This window comes from Hyposmocoma kahamanoa, unplaced genomic scaffold (genome assembly GCF_003589595.1).
Source record: "Hyposmocoma kahamanoa isolate Upper Pololo Valley unplaced genomic scaffold, ASM358959v1 93, whole genome shotgun sequence".
In the NCBI taxonomy this organism is placed as follows: Eukaryota; Metazoa; Arthropoda; class Insecta; order Lepidoptera; family Cosmopterigidae; genus Hyposmocoma; species Hyposmocoma kahamanoa.
In genome coordinates, this window is record NW_020654810.1 from 9032857 (window position 1) to 9050792 (window position 17936).

At 39.0% G+C, this 17936-nt stretch overlaps 1 protein-coding gene across 1 annotated transcript in view; it reads right to left on the reverse strand.

The window, feature by feature from the left end:
• Positions 1-16202, reverse strand: part of LOC113237355 (titin) — a 36087-nt gene extending 19885 nt beyond the window's left edge. Inside the window, exon 1 of the mRNA XM_026473776.1 lies at positions 15961-16202. The gene's annotated coding sequence lies outside the window, so the exon portion shown is untranslated. The remainder of the gene's footprint in view (positions 1-15960) is intronic.
• Positions 16203-17936: the final 1734 nt, after the last annotated feature.

A 17936-nucleotide genomic window follows, 5' to 3' on the forward strand; every position in this document is an offset into this window, starting at 1 on the left:
ATAACTAGTAATTACTTTGCAAGTACTTACACCCACAGAATTTAAATCAGAATGCAAATAAAAATGTAGGTCAACACAAATAGCTTTTACATCATGTATTTAGTACAATATGGTTCGGAGGTTACGTACGAATTTGAATTAAAAAATGACATACTCAAATGTATGTTTATTTTATTAAAATTGCTATACGTATATTTTGCTTTTATTAATGTTTATGCGAACCTTTTTGCTACGATAATACTTTATTGATATAGGGCGTATCAATTTCATCGTTGAACCTCATACAGAAAGTCGCGGTTGCACTGTATAGGGGCTTTCAGCGGGCGGTAAATTTGAGTGAAGCAGGCAGAACGTCCGGGTTTGAGCTCAGTTTTACTGCCGGAGGGAACTTGTATTTATGACCCGTACTGAAAGAGTCAATAGCTATGGAGCAAATTATTGTAACTCCAGGTACAGCCCGAGCGTTACCGTGGGAACCGTCCGCGCTTGTTCTGCTGCGCACACACATACACATTCGCACATGCGCATATTATTCCTGCCTGTTAGTACTCGCACACTCATTACATAGAACAGGCACCATATAGGCACTTTTCAACAGCCTCCCTCTACGCCACTAACAACTCTCAAGCAGGAAGTGTTTTATTTTCCGATTCATCTGTATGCCTTGTTTGTCGATCTTACTGCGGGAACTTTTTAGCAAGTGGGATGCAATAAATTTATCCTTCAAACCTTAAAATCAGTCCGGTAAAAGGTGCGCACATATCTGCGAATTGAATAGATATATCAATTGCGGCTCCCTCCGTCTAGACGCGCTCCGCAAGTCACCTTCGCCGGGAGGGTGAGGGCTGCGGGCGCAAGTCGCTCAACACTACCTATTTATTTGCTCTACTGAGAGCACCACGTGTTTCGGACGTGAAGAGCTATTCACATTGACGACGTGCGGAAAGGAAACCTACTTCAAACTGCATGTTCTTCCCAACATTTCAATAAAATGTGCTCTAGATCACAAAATTATTGAAGAATATTTTGTGAAAAGGAAATTGCTATTAACTTTTGAGAATTCGGTTGTCTCAATTACATATCAGGCAAACAAGAGCATTAAAAAGCGTCGAATCACAAAATTTTCAAAGAATGTTTATAACAAGAACAAGTATAATGCTTTTATAATATTCGAATTTGCCTTATCTGTGAGTGAGACAACTGAATTCTCAAAAACACAATAGGAACCTACTTCCCAAGCATAATTTGGCATACCGTTTGGTCCAGCGATGCGGCGTCAGAAACTAACAGTTAATCCGATTAAATAAATGTAAATGTAAAATGCATGCAGATGAGAGGCTACTAATGTAATTTTGTTGTTTTTGATAACTGTAACAAAGTGACAGTGATGAGCAATGCAATAAGTTTACTGCCGGCTACGTGAAAAGTAAAGCTACGAAGTGCTACGCAATTGCTCTATTTGACGATATCATGGAACTAAAGAGTAGTTAGTGCATATGCAGAGTTGATTTAACAGTTCAGTTAATGTTGTCGTTGAAAATGGCTGTTGTGATTGGATCGGATCGGAAGGGCGTCGTAGATAGTGCGCTGTCGATCGCGACGACGGCTGCGGCGGTGGGTCGGTGGCCTGACATGCGGCATGTCCGAACCCGCCGTTGCCCAACATATAATTTCGGAACACTGCAACCGCAGCGAGCATTGACACCAATTTCTTGAACATTGGACAATCTCCGCGATCGGGAAGCCTTATTATGCACTATCTTTTGTCAGAGCTTATGCGTCTGCGATACTTTTTTTATTATTACTGTGATTTGATCGTTTTTACAGTTATTTACTGTTACTAATGTCTGTACTCATTTCAGTAGTAATTTGGTTGCTACTTAAAATAATAAACTACTGGAGAAACATGAAGGTATAATGCTAACATTCGAAAAACTCTTCTACCAGGAACATACTGCGCTTGGAACTAAGTATGCTACAAGTCATCCGTTGCCACAGAGATTGAGCCGCGATGACCGTGGGTCACTCGGCAGGAGGGCCTATGTGCGACTCGCTCCACCTATTTCGCCAATACTACGCGGACGCATCTCCACACCGCCACTTCCATATCTGTTTGGTGCTATCGAGCCTTGACAACAAGCTCGAACTTGTAACACAAATATATAGGATCGATTAGTGAATTTGTACGTGATATGAAAGCTAGAGAGTTGCTATGCCATCGGTGCGCGCGCGCCTTTCGCACAATGCGCTCACGTACGCATGTCGCGATTATCGGTCGTCGTATATTACAAGTGATTAGCATAGAAGTCGTGAACATGGCGACGGCGAGTCGTTATTAGATTCGGCTACACGGCGACGCTACATCGTTATTAGGCGATAATTATTGTCGTTGAAATACATAGCGGTCGATTAACGGCAGTGTCGGATGGACAAGTACATCCTCGTACATACTAAACAGTAACAAAGTGTTGCAGTCAATTTTATGCATGTAGAGCGGCATCATGTGAATATCATTAAACTTAAGTCTGAACTTTAATTGCTTTTAGCATTTTTGTGCGGTCGAAGTGAGTTCGTTAAACAAATTATAACGGTCTTGATTTCGCGAAAGATTGTATCGTATGACATAAAACGCGGTGTTATCTTTATGTGTGCAAACTATGTAAGAGGACCGCGGGATATAATAAAAAGCACATTTTATTGATAATGTCACCTAATGAGATTCTGTTCATTCGCAATTTAAGAATCTAGATGTCATTGGTACGTTATTTTACGTACCATAAATGACATTCACTTAACACATTTAGGTACTTGTATTTCATTTGTTTAATTTTTTGTTTTGATTTCTTACTAATACAGGATCTTTTAAATATATACGCACGCACACACTCGTAGCCCTGTACTAGGGAAACCCTGTATTGCGGGTGGCACGGACACACACGTAGACAAGCAGAAATTACACACTCACGAGAGAAATAAATGTAGGCCTTACAAATGTTTCTCCTGGCCCGGGAATCGAAGCCGGGACCTCTGCGTGGCAGACCAGCACGATTATCGTTCGGCCACGGATGCAGTTTAATTCATAATAAATATTAATATTCAGAAAAATCAGTATTGAAATATAATTTTCAAAATGATAACTCTATATTGTCAATCGTAACATACATTTTGTCTCAAATCTACCACATGTTAAAGCATTATAATATCATGTTGAGCGAATACGTGTACCTACATAGGTTAAATTATGTTAGGTGATCCCTATACTAGAATAGCAGGTAAGATAGAGGGCACATTGAAGTGGAAGTAACTTATCTTGGCAGACCAAGTCCCCGGGGAAGCGGGTAGGAAGATAGCAAATATTAGTTTCCTTCGCGAGCTCTCGCGGTTCAATGAACTCGCGCGAATTTTGTACCACTCCATGTGAAAGCTATCTAGACATCTTGTAACAGTGCTCGAGTTTTTTTTCTATCATCCTGCACTTTATATCGCAAAGATCATCTGTTCGTGTAGGATAAAATATACATAAAAAGATATGACCCAAAGAGCTACAAGACATATATAAATAAGCGCCGTCTGGTTTCATGTTTTGGTTTGGAAGTGTCTTGTGAATATCAATGGGTCTTTAAATAAAGAGCATATATGGAATGTTTACGTTCTATATTTGTTAAAGTTGACCTGTATTATTATATTATATCATTTTTACATTTAAACTTCTGAATTGTCTCGTAATTATGTACCTAATATCGATAGCTAAATATTAATTTTATTGAATATCATGATGCTTTGCTACCATGATATTCAATTATATTTTGTAAAATTATCCACAAGCTTGTTATAATTATGAATACATAGATCTGGCTGGCTGGATTCTAATCAACGCCTTCGGTATACCGTGCCTAATGCACTCCCAACTGAGCTACAGGACGAATCAGCAAATCTCACGAATTTTTCTATGTGGTTGTTGCAGGTTTTTAACGAGTTTTTGCCGTAGCGCCATCTGTGAGAAATCTATGAAAGGCGTTGAAGGTTCCGGATCGAAGGATTTTTTCTTAGTGTTCGATTATTTTTATTCATAATTAAAATTGATCGCTAAATTTCACTAATATTAATCTTTTTTATAAAGAAGTAAAGTTATAGGAAATTGCGGTGGCGGCAAGCAAGTTCAGCACGTATCGCAAACATAGTCCGAATAATTTACGTAAATCCACAGACTGTCATCACCGTTACTCACCACGTTTAACATTCCATTCAAACGCCTTACGAGTTATCTTATTTCCATGCTATTCCGTGATTTCAATTTATCTATATACGAGGAACGCTTTGGAAAATTCGCTTTGACTGTTTAAATTTTATACGCATCATTCTTTATATTCCACAAATCGAATTGAGTCAATTCTGGAAACGGAATCGTGAGAACATCTCTTTGTAAAATTACTTGAGTAATTAAAAGGCACAATATAATGAAGACTTTGGAATAGTTAGAGATGGTTGTAGAAAATAATAAAATCAGTTTAGGTAGGAAGTTTAGATTTACGGAATATGTACGGTATATTTAAAATTCCTACCTAACCAAAAAAACTTTGAGCTTTCGGAAACTTCGACATATCGAAATTTCCGAAAGCTCAAAGTTTGTGAGATGTATTGTGTGTATAAAGAAAGCAAAGCCACCGTTAGTGTGAGTGTCGGGTTGTTGCTAGGCATGGCTACGGAGAATTCGCGACGAAGACGGCGGGACTGGGCGCGCGCGCGGGCGCGGCGCTCACACGATGAGCATTGCCCCCGCGCCTGGCGGGCCGCTAGACGGTGCCCCGTGTACGGTGCTCGCAGTATGCTGCACTGCTTGCACTACACAATCCGCCATACAGGTTGCCGTTTACCGACACCTCACACGGCATGAGTTACATTGTTTACGTAATTACACCATCATTACAAATACAAGCCCTTAATTAGTACCTTTGCTTCCCGACATACACCAGTAACAGGCACCATTAGAATCATCTTTAGATCTTTGTTGCATCTAATGAGTAATAACAATGCTGAAGAAACGCCAAGTACTTTGGAGAAACTGGTATTAGAGATTGATTTGTGGTATGCACCCTCGTAGAGTTGCGCCCCCCGAGACTCGCCGCTCTCTGACATCGCACCGGCTATTAGGGCGACCGCTGACCCGTGCCCCCCATACAAACACCCTTCGCCGGAGAGCGAAACCATGTGCATTTCATTGGGCACTAAATCAGTGACCTTTCAATCTCATCTCCCTTTAGATGTGACTTTAATTACTTTGTGCCGTTATAAAACCGTGGTGGGCGATAGACGTTTGAACTTGCATTTTGTTACCTTAACAGCTAGGCTCTCCAGGAAGTGAACGCCTTCGGCTTGATGTCTATTGAGTTGCATTCGCAGCCATGTTCGAATGGTTCTCGTCGGCAGTGTTTACGAGCGTCTGGCGATAGCGGCCGGCCGGCCAGTCATTACCGGCCATATCTCGTAAGTACCAAGTGGCAAGTGCTCGCAAACGAACGTCAGCTTTAAACGAGCGTACATAGGCACGTACCAGGACTAACTCTTCGTTTGTCTGCATACGTTTTCCCTTAACGGTTTTACTACTTCAAACATGGCCCTCGAGTTTCCACAAACCATGAACTTTCAATGGGCACTTTAGTGACTGACATGCGGCAAGCACTCTTGCGAAATAGTTGTAGCCAACATGCACGAAGCACAATTCTCAAAGAAAAGTAAAGGTTGACCAACTGCAAGCAGTTGTTCATTAGGAGGTAACATAATCACTTTGGCTATTTTTAGCGGGGCAAAAGCGTCTTTAAGTACATTGCGGTATGCAAAAATAATAATAGTGGGAACTTCTGTCTTCGTGGTGGAATTTCATTGTAGGGAACCCATGTGAAATATTTATACATTACATTATCATATTACACGAGAACCGTGGTCATCGCTTAGAAAATTATGCGATTCTTTTCACTTGGAAACCACAGAGAAGGAAAAAATGTGTTAAAAAGTGTAAAAAAGAGGGACGGTCCTAGGTTGGTATCCTTGTTGAAGTAATTCCTGGTGTCCACTGACCGGCGCGGGCACGGGCGGCGGTCATTACTGCGTGATGGCTTAACGATGCACTGCCAGACCGGTATTATCTAGATAAGCACTAGCTTTGTAATTACTTAACCACATGAAGTGTGGTTATAAATATATAAGTTCCATAGAGGCATAAAGAGACGCTATAAACTGAACTCTAAACTCATTGAAATCCTATAAAATCGGGATTTACCCGGCGTTATTTATTAAAAACTGAAAGGAAAAGTAGTATTTTAGGGTTAATTACGTCTATGACCAATTGCTCTTGGAAAAAGTCACAATGCAAATAAAAAAACAAAACATAAATATAACATATGCAGTAACCGAAAAATGGAATAGGAGTTTAAAAGCATACCACGTAATTTATGAACGCATAGATAGTTATCCGAGTATAGCAAGAGCAACCCGCGGGGTGACGGCCGTGATGTTCGCGAAAGCTTCCATCATGTCAAGAGCATTGCATTGAGCGAAATTGGCCATCGATTTGAATGAATTACCCTTCAGCACAGCGGGCCGCGGGGTCAACCTGTGCGTGCAGCACCGACCCACATTTGAAGGATTACAAGTAGCTGCCGAGAAAATTTACCGCTAACATTGCCATATAAGCTGTATGAATTTTAGGTCGCTACAAGCATAGCATGCTCTTGTGCCGACATCTGCGCAAATATTGATTTAGTAAGTCGAAGCCACAATGGCGGCCGGGCCGCGCCCGCGCAGCCTAATGCAGGTCCCGAGGGCCTCGACGTGCATGCCACCATCATACTTTTCTTGCACTCGCCGTAACCAAGATGATCGAATAATGCTAAGCAAACAACATTACTTAATGAACGTCTGAAATGTTCCCACGATCATTCGTGGGAACTTAATTACCCATAGGTAACTCTTGGGCGGAAGTAGACATTGATTTTACAAATACTTGGCACAGCCGAGCGTATTTTCGCGTTATAAATCGTTAACCCAAAATCTCTGATTATAATAGATTAATTAATAAGCAATTGTTAAGCTAATGTTCGTTTTAACGCTTTCACCTATATCAGACTCTACAAAAGAACGGCGAACAAAAGAATGAGAATATAAAATTAGTACGGTGCCGTGGCGGAACACCACCGATACGTAAGGCGATATTGCTCGCCGATTATAGTTTTGTGTGGTTCATCCGTATATCGCACTTCGTGATTCACACCTTCCGGGCAGAGTTACAAATAATCTAAACTACTTAAGTCTCGCAAAAAGCTATGATCAAACCATCATAATAAAGTTAAAACGTTTTCAATCTGAACATTAAAAAACATCAGTGTCTTCCGCCATCCGCTAAGTTGATGATGACTATATTGACTTGGTGAAATAAGCCCGCCTTGTAGTGTTAGATCGAAAACTGTACAAGATATTCACCGCAGGATAGCGTTTCTCATAGTAAGCTGGAGTCGGTCTAAAGTTCAATTATCGTGAAAATGAGGACAGAACAGGAAATCAGCTTGTTATACTTATACGTTATGCAACATGCGATATTAATGGTAGTTTTGTACCGTTACGGCGATGCCGCAATTTTTAAACCGTGCGGCTACTTACCGCATGGGAGACGTGTATTTACTCGTATGTAATAATATCACAGGCTTCACGGGCCGGAAACTGGGACGAACGGCCAATTGCCACTGATAGCCAGTGCATCGTAATTGCAATCGAGACAAAATACCGGGCAGTTCCGTACATGCCCCGTCAACAAAAATCGAGACCTGTTATTTGTCATTTGGAAAGTCGGTCATCGCACTATAAAAAGTTAAACGAAATTTGGTACCTTACATTAACTTACGCGTTATTTATTTGAAAAAAGAAAGCCCAGTCGCACTATTTAGTATGACGGATATTTTTGTACAAAACGTAGAGATTGTTACATCGAATCTCTAACAATAGGAGCAAATTAAAGTCTCAAATCGATTAGGATCCATGAACGGTAGTAAGTGTTATCGCTGCGGCTGTCTATCTCAATCTCCGACAAACGCACGTGTAACTTGATTTTTTTCTCTCCGACTACTAAGTAAAGTAGCTACCATTCAAAGTGGATTCCGCCTTATGTATTAGCATGAGTAAACACCCTTAACATCTTTGCAATCTAGAGCAATAACGGTAAAAATCAAATATTTTTCACTTTCTTATTAACACACAAGAGGTTCACTTGACTCTACAAAGAAGCTAAGCATACATAGATTTGCACACACGTATATCTATAAATAAAATTATGATGATTAAATCGTCTTACAATTTAAATATCAGTTAAAAACATAAACATATTCTGACCAAGGAAATGTGTACACGATTACGTCACTCTTATAGTTATCAAAGTTCCATAATCGCCATAAAGCATGACTTTTTTTCTAAGCTTTATTTATAAGAACGGCAATGGTCGTGATTAGCTCCAGCATCAAGATATTGAATGAATACTTCTAAAAATTATCATTATTGATGTGGAAAAAACTGACGTGAAAAAAAAATGCCTATGTTCTTTCAAGGTGAAGACGTCACGAATGTTTAAAAGCGAATTCAGGGAAGCGCCACGAAGCAGGAAGTACCTACAACAAATTAATACTTATAATCTAATGATCGTTTTTGATGTATAGGCAGCTACTTTATGGTGGCACATTAGACTACGCATTTGCAGTATACACAAGTAAGGTCTATTTTTTTTTAATCAAAGGAGAGAGCATCAATCGCAAAATGTAAAACGCCCTAAACTTGGGAGAAAAAATCGAAACCATTAAAATCTCGGCTAAAACCAATTTTAAAACCAACTTGTCATTTGACGCTTTTCCTATATAAAATATCTATTGATTTTCTTTCTCCATTTCCTTTGGGCATTCTTCGAGTGTGAATAATTCATGTGCGGATTCAGCTGTTGACATATTACTTTCGTCGAGACCCTCCCAAAGATTAAAGGGAAACGAAGAAATAGGAATATCTAAGTAGAGTAAATACCTAATCTTTTGTGCTTAGGGTGAATTTTGATTGCATCATTAAATATTAATTACTCGCTGATCTGGCAGGTTGAATCTTGAAGAGCAATTAAATCAAAACATCAGTTTTGTACAGTTCTAAATATTTTACGATTATAACGGAATTAATAAATTAGTAACGACGACTTAATTGGTTCCAGTTAAAAATCTATGCTAAAGCTGTGTATTTGTGCACACTTACAATTTGATATCGAAGTTTTTATTTGTGATATCTTTTAAATATATATCGTTTCATTTGTTAACGATAAAAATATGGGGTAAATGTTATTTCATCCAATTTTGCCTCTTACAAAGGTGTGAGACGAACGATGCCGATGGCGGCAAGTGGAGGCGCGAAGGTGCATGCGCCTTTACTTAGTGGTAGGACAATGACATCGCACGTTCCGCACGATAAAACAACCTGGACGTTATTAAGACTTACCCGAGCCTTTTTATTTGCGTAAAAACTGTTAGAATTAGATATAATTCCGTCATTAAAAGCTGAACGCTTGTTTTGCGAACAGTGACCTGTTTTTAACAGCTACCTCCGCACTGTTTACACAGCCTGTGGAATCGCAGGAATATGTTTAATTTACGGTACCATTTACAAACATACTACGGATACCAATTTGGTAATAGAAATATTAAGTTTATTGGTCACGAAACGAGGTAAAGCCTCCCGTCATAAAGCAACGTTAGTGTGAATCGGTGATTTGTATTGGAAAGGCGATCGCAGCCTCGATTTTCCTTTATTGTTGTTTTCTGTCGCTGCGGACGTGCGAAATAAATAAGCTATTTAAATAAAGAAATTTCTAATGTAACTCTATAGCATTGCATCCTTCAGAATTTCATTCAAACCTCCTCTAGCACCTCTTGTCCTAAAGCAAACAATTTTCGATGTCCTTACATTCATACTTGCATTCACGGAGATTGTCGGACTCTACAAAGTTTGTAGTGAGTGCAACAGACAAACCTTAACCAACGCGAGCGTCATTTATCGGTACAAATTCTAATTGGTAGAAGACCTATTCAAACAAGACATGAGAATTTTGAGTCAGTAAATGGTAAAGTGGACATGTCTATTTGTCTTGTTATTTAGAGTGTGGGTGCCATGACCGTGGGTACCGAGCAGTGCGGCTATACGGGGCGAGCGCCAGGGATCGGTGTGGCCAGCGCCACCCGTCCATTTTCAATCGAGAAACGTTAACCTTTCTGTCGTAAATTCTAAACATTGTTTCGAAATTTTGAGATCTTTATGCCTTCATAACTTAGGATTGTTTTAATTCCGAAAGTAGGACTAGCACTTCTTAATCAGTTGCTGGATGATTGAATTTCCAATTTAGACTTTCCGCAAAGGTTAGGTACAAGTAGCAGAACCAACACCCAAAATCAAATATCGTTTCAATAAATATACGTCTACTACAAGAGACCTACACAAAGTAAAGTAGGTGAAGTATATTTCTCACGTTATTAAAATGCATACTTGTTAACTCGCTATTCAACGGCCACTGTGGTTTTATAAAGATGGCGAGAGATTTGGCACAGTGACGTCAGTACTTTCACACCTTTTACGACCCTGATTGACATGAAAGGAGATAACTATTGTAATAAAAAACGTAGAGCAGAAAAAAGCTTGAATTAAATAACATCATAACCTACATTCCAATTCATTATACGGGCACGTAGAACGCTATCGAGTTGCACCCGCGGGTGTGAATTCTGAGCGGACCTTTCGTCGAGCGACAGCCGTCTATTCTCTTTATGGGGCATTTCGGTGACTATGACTCAAGTGCAACATTTTCTGATATTGATATTCTAGCGGCGATTGGGCCGAGATTTCTAACACACTAGTCACCTGCGTTCGGACATTGGAGACCAATAATCGTCATTTGGTAAACATACATTTTCGTAGTTTCGCCATGCGACATCGTATTCTCTGGTCGCTAAAACAAAATTTGAGGTTATTGTTTTAAAATTGTTTTTGTTAAATGCGGTACGTGAAAACATTCCGCTTTTGATGACCTAAAATAAAATAGGAACGTTTTGTATTTACTCATTTTGACAGATTTTATAATGATTGTCACGATGCTTTGATTACGTTATCACGAACTCCGCGCTTTGATAGTTACATAATTGAACGAGAAAACCGTTTATTGTTGATAAACCTTATTGAATAAGCATGAAATCGAAGTCACGCCACGAAATTATGATATGGTAAGTGAAACAGTTACGGTTTAGGTGTTTTTTGAGTTTTTCCTCAGATAACGGTTTCAGACTCCTATCACAGTAGCTTGACCGGAGGCGGTGGCGGCGGCAGCGGTGGCGCGGGCGTGCTGCGATGTGGCCACGACCGGCAAACATTACACGCCTACACGAAACATCAGAATGTAGGAACCATTAACGTCGAATTGTGGGTCAAATTCACGACGAGAAATCCTTCGTTAACGTTTATTGTGATAGGTTCGATTCACCGGCGAGCCATTGGCCATAACACCCCATTGTACTCGCAAGTTGCGATTCTTACGAGTCTATAAACCCATATGTAGTGGAGTCGAGGTATGTGGGTAAATATTAATGTGAATGGCAGCACATGTGCGTCGAGTGTGGCGGGGTGCGCGGGTCAACGGCACCTGCGAGGCCCAGATTCAATTCCCCATAAGTTGCCATTTTCTCAGGAAGCGGCGCCGGCGGCGACGCGTGGCACGCAGCGCATTCTGTCACGCGGGGACTGCGCGCGCGCATATTGAAGCGCGCTTTCATTAATGCGGAGTCAGTGAAGAGGTTTCTGAGTTTTAAGGACACTTAATTTTATTGCTGCCATTTTATGTTGTCTCTGTCGTGGCATCGATGAGATGAATACGTTTAATACACTAACTCAGTTTTAAACTGTAACGCGATTGATACATACATGGGTATTATGTTAGGGAAGCCTTCAAAATTGTGTAGCCGTCAACCAAATAGATAGGCCTGAAGACTAAAGTTAATCGGTATCTATAAATAGCATCTTTACTAATTCGCGTGAACAAGAGGTGCTGATGTTTGCATTGTCTTTTTTGCGTTACAAAAACTATGTCGGTGAAGAGTTAACACTTCAGCGTCGTGGCCGCCAAGCGACTCGAGAGGAAGAGGGCAATCCACCGTTTAGCTCCCGTCAACTAGCCGTATTTCCGCAGTGAACGCAGACACCACAACACAAAGGAATCGGATGCTGCTTGGCCTTGCTTGCAATCATCAATGATTGCCTATATTTACACCTGTTTATCAGACGTGAATCTTTGAGTAAAACAAAGCTTCCACTTTATCGTGGACACGAAATCAGTAGCATAACGACTGAAAACGCTTGTACATGCTTTAATTTCCATTTGACGACATTCTTATTTAGTTATTCTGACAACTTTTGAGAAAAATTAAGAATTGTTGGAATCAGCGCAACGAAATAACCTTTGATTTCCTTTTTTCGTTTTACACCTAAACAATTAGTTTGGGTACGCTGGAAAATGTACGTCAATCGTTCGAGTAAGCGAATTCTAAGTAATGAATTTTATGCTGATAATTTTGCTGGTAACGGTTCTCTTACGCATTCAGACTTTGTCATCAATTAGTATTGTATTTCAGGTAAAGCCTTAGTCTTTATGGTCAAAAATTTAGTTCCATGTCTATTTTACATTACTAATGACTTAATGAATTGCAAATACACTATCAATTTAGAAGATATCTCATTACAATTGTTTGTAACGTTATAGAGAAATGAGATGCATTTCCAAATACACGTAATCTGAATTCTATTTTCTTCATTGTCCGCTGTAAATTGCCGTGAATATACGTTATATAGATACGTTGCGTGTTTTCATTTCATATTTTTGCAAGCAGTTTTAACATGAACGCTTAGTGATTTCTGTGTGTCATTTTTTTTTTGTTTGAGCAACTTGTTATTTTATGCATATATTAACCACATTTTGCACTTTTTTTAATATCAATACACTAATTTTGTGTTTATAGAATTTGGTGCTGTAAATGCTATAAGTATTACCATACAAATACAAAAGTCGGCTCAAGTAATGCGTCCATGTCACATAGAAAGTTTTTAGCGAGGGGTTCCAAAGCATAGTGTCCAGTATGTAAGTGAGGTGCGCGAAACCTTCACCCTGCACTTGAACTCTGCGCGGCGCAGGCGCAGCGGCCTGAGCTTTGCGCAATGGACCGCGCCGAACGCGACGATTCGCACTCCCGCGCTATCTTCCATGCCATTGTTATTGAACTTACGGATTTATTATTATCACAAGTTATACAATTCAACTTACATAGGATTGACAGTTTGATCAATTATATTTCTTTTTCTTTTCATTAATGTAATGTTAAATATTCACATTTCACAGTTCATATTGAGTTATTTAGTCGTTACAAATCTGAAATAAACTTGTACATTACGAAAATATTGATTATTGTCTTTTAATATCATTCATTTTTCATTAATTTTGTTTTAATCCGGGATTTGTAGTTATTTACTAATTAGTTTACCTAATTTATAACAGAAGTTTTCATAATGAACCGCTTACCTGTTTTGAGTACGAAACGAGATATTTTCAGCCTCCTTGGCCACTAAGTGACGCGTAACCAATTGCTCACTCATTTTTAGACGTGTGGCAAATCCCCCAACAGTTTCAGAGTTATCTATAGCAGTCAGTTTGCCTTAGCAAATAAAACTAGCAATTATTTTTATGTGTTTCTGAATGCCATTACTATTAAGAATGGTGCTAAGAGAATATAGAATCCCTCAAAAATATGTAAATGCAGAAGCTTTTTCTAATAGCAATTGCTTGCTACCGATGCAGTCACTCAAAAAAAATGTATATATTAATTGATTTTAAACGTATGTAAGTATGAATTTCAAAATTCCCAATTATAGTTCAGGCTATAAAAGTCATAAAGTGTTACAAATGTAGTTACCATTTGTAGTTTAGAAGAAAAAACATTGTTAAAAATAAGTATTTTTGTAATTAAACGAAGAGACTGGCGTGTCAATCACGAAAAGCGATTTCAGCGGATGGTATTTGATGCGCAGTGTTGTAGAAAATTGCAGGCTTTTGCCATTGTCTTATATTTTATACATCTTTTGGCATAAAGCTTCGGCTTAACATGGCTCGCAATCATTTTATGGCATAATCTGCATAGGCATAATTTATAAAACTTTTGAAAAGTAAAACATAAAATTTAAATTGAAACAAAATTCAGTTAAACCGGAAAAATAATTATATTTTGAAAGAGAACATTACAAAAGTTTGAAAAATAACTGAAAGATGAGAGGCGTACAGTAATGGTACGCTAATTTTTGTTCTTTGTTGTTTATAAATACTTTTTACATTATTTTCACTATATAAAATCTCTGAAAAAATAATACATAATTCATATTTAAGATATTCCTACGCAGTCTGGTTGTTTTTATTGCCCATTGCCCGAGGGGAGCAGTATTCCGAGGGACTACCCTTTGCAATATCGGTTAATTTGGTTTTAGGCCCTTTCCTTACCAAATAATAATACTGCGACTGCGAAATTTCCACATAGTCTTTCCAAAATTATTTCTTATCTCGTATCTTTATCGAAAATTGAATCTTGTAAATAATGTTTTATCGCGAAAAGGAAATTATATTCATTGTTTGACGGAATTGTCAACATATATGTATAGTTTATATGTATAATTTTATTGCTATTTTCATGTGACTACACTTTCTCTACGTTTTGGTTTATTCGTTGATCTTAAGAATCATAATTTTAATTTATATAATTCTAAAACACTATTTGGGCAATTCAACAATGTAAAAAGCATATTTTCTAGAGGGCTAGGTAATTCGATTTCAATCCATTTAGCGAATGCAAGATTATCGTGCGGTGTAGAATATCGCATCGGTCACGGTGCGCCCGCGCCGACGAAGCCGCCGCCACACGCAGACTCAACTTATTCTTACGGCGTACATAATAAAACAGTTTTACGCCCAAAAAACTTTTTAAGAGTTGTTAATTTTGTGTTAAAAAATTATATCTAAGAAAAAATCTAAAAAACTTGTTGAATTTGAAAAAAAGAAAATGATGATATTGCTCTCTAAAAAGTTTTGTATTTAGCCTATTTATAAAAAATAAGATTATTAAACATACTTACATGAGATATTTATATGGTATGCAGAAAATAAAGTAATATAATATAAACTAAAAAACGAAGTTTAAGACTTACTCCATACTCCATTAGCTAAATTTTTGTAGTGACTTGTACCTCATGTAACGTATATCGTAGCCATTACTCGTGTGTTGTAAATTTAAATTACTTTTCTAGCAAAAATTATAAAACTATTAACGAGGTGGTCGATATCAATGCACTAGGCGTAAAATCATAAAAAAGTCTATAAAATGGTGATGTTAAATCAAATTATGCCATGCAAATTCTTGTGATGGTTTTCATTGAAATCGGTTGAAATGCGAATTGAGTAAAATTTATTTTCAAAATAAAAATATTAATTTGTGTTAAACACAAGGGACTACATGCGCACAAAAATAATCGAATTTACCAAAAACATATTTGTCAAGTATAGTTGTTGGTATTTTGTATTTGACATTATTATTTGAAAATTCGGTTAAGTGATTGTTTTGTTTGGTGAATTAAAGGAAGGAATCGTTGTGAGCTTGCAGCTGCGGAAAAGCTCACCACCGGCTTTTCCAGACGCTTCACTTTGATGCGCTTTAATAGACATATAAGCGTACTGCCTATTCCCTCTCAAATAAAAATTCTTGTAACTTTCTTTCCTTAAATATCCAATGTCCAATAACCGAATATAAAAATGTAAATTCTGAAATTAATTTGCAATTGTTATAAAAAAGTTTTAAAATTATTTGCACTCACCTCCGCGCGTGTATGCAAACGTTCGCGTTCACTGGGGTGGGTTTCAGCGTGATATGCAAAGTGTGTGTCACTGTCCAGCAGCAGCGCAGCAGCAGCAGGTGTGGTAAATAGTGCACGGGTCGTTGGAGAGCGTGGTGTCGTTGGCGCGGCCGGGCCGGCACTGACGCGAGGCGGGCGCTCGCGCGATGCCGCCGCTACGCTGGCGGAGGCTTCGCGGCGCGACGCGAGCTTTCAGCGACACTCGACCCGCAGTCCCGCACGCACTGCACACTGCACTCGCCTCTACTCTATTCTACTCTACTCGTCTACCGCGAGCGTTGCGATTTTCTCGACCGTCTACTGTTCTGAGCGCCCGACGCACGTTTGAACTCTTCGCCGAGCCTGCTTTGGTGTATAAATATGAGTGCCGGTGGCGGGGGCCGGCGCCGACCGCGGCGCATCACGAATCTACATCAGCATAAAGATGCAGCCGGTGTCCTCCCCATTCAGTTTATTGCATATCTATCGGTTGCAGGCAATTAGCAAAAACTTCACCTCCCGTCAGTTGTCACGACAATTCTACACGAGCGTAGCGCTACTTACCTGCAATTAAGACGTAACATTTTATGTCGCTGTACGTAACGATTACAAATTCTAATTAATTACACGTATAAGATGTATATTCAGTGGGCGCCGTCAAACGACATGCTTTAGGCGTGTGATGATAATTAATAAGAGATCGTGTAGCGACAGGCGACGGACCCCAAACCCTTAACCCTGCACCCCTCGGGCTACGTGTAATCTATCATTTGTCATGTCAAATACTCGTAATGCTCCAACATTTTTAAGTTGTGAGGACAGCGAATTACTTTCTTGCTTAATAGCAATTTTCCCGCGTAGCCCCTCAATAATTCATTTTTTTATAATTTCAAGTGACGGTACGAACAAGTCGAGCGCCTGGTGGTAAGCGTCACGCCTATCGATAACAATTTACGGTGCCACTCAGAGCTTTAAATCGCAAAGATCTTATGGGCACTGCTACTGCGCCCATCACCCTGAGATATAAGTTGACAAGGCCCATGTGTACGTAATTTACACCAGCACGCTTACCCTTCTAAACCGGAAGGCAGTAATGCTCACATTACTGCTTGGCGACAGAAAAAGGTAAAGTGGCAGTAATTCCCTGGACGAACTCTTTCACAAGGAGCTCCACGAGTACTTTTATTTTCGCAAATGTACCCCTAATCCGATGTCCATTTCTTGAACATACTATACTTGTAACGCATTGGCCAACGTTAGAATTACGAGTCATTTATCACTTATACTTACTACTTAGATCGTGATTGATAAATTTTGAACGGAACCAGAAGTGAATTACGAACCAGGAAGTGTCAACAGCCCCGTAAAACACAACATGACAGTAATGGCTTGTTACTTGCTATTAAAGACATCAACGCGTTACTTGCTATTAAAGACATCAACGCGGTGGGTATCACAAAAGTCTTCTTATGCCCAACACACAACTATAGATAATAAACTAAATATCACAATAAACAATAACAAAATGTTCACATAAAATAATAACATTAGATCCTATGTACAATCTCTAAAATCTTGCGTAACGAGATGAAGTACGTGATATAAAACTTATAAAAAATATACATTATTACTAGCCAAAATTTTCTAAATATTTATTATAATAATAATAAAGTATACCTATGTTTTTATATTCTGAACCTTATTACAACCTCCAACGTACTAAAATAACGACCGAATTAATAGTTTGCCTTGTAACTACTGACGTGAATTGTCATTTAAATCAAGTGCTTTAACCCTCAGAAGACATGTTTGGCAATGTTGTTTATCCCTTAACCTGTCACAGCTGCATAGCCGTCATCTCTGGACACACCCTCAGAGAGGATTTAAAAGAGCACAGGCAGAGGGGAAAACAGTCAATGTAAATACAGGCAGTGTGAGGGAAACATTAAGTAAAAAAC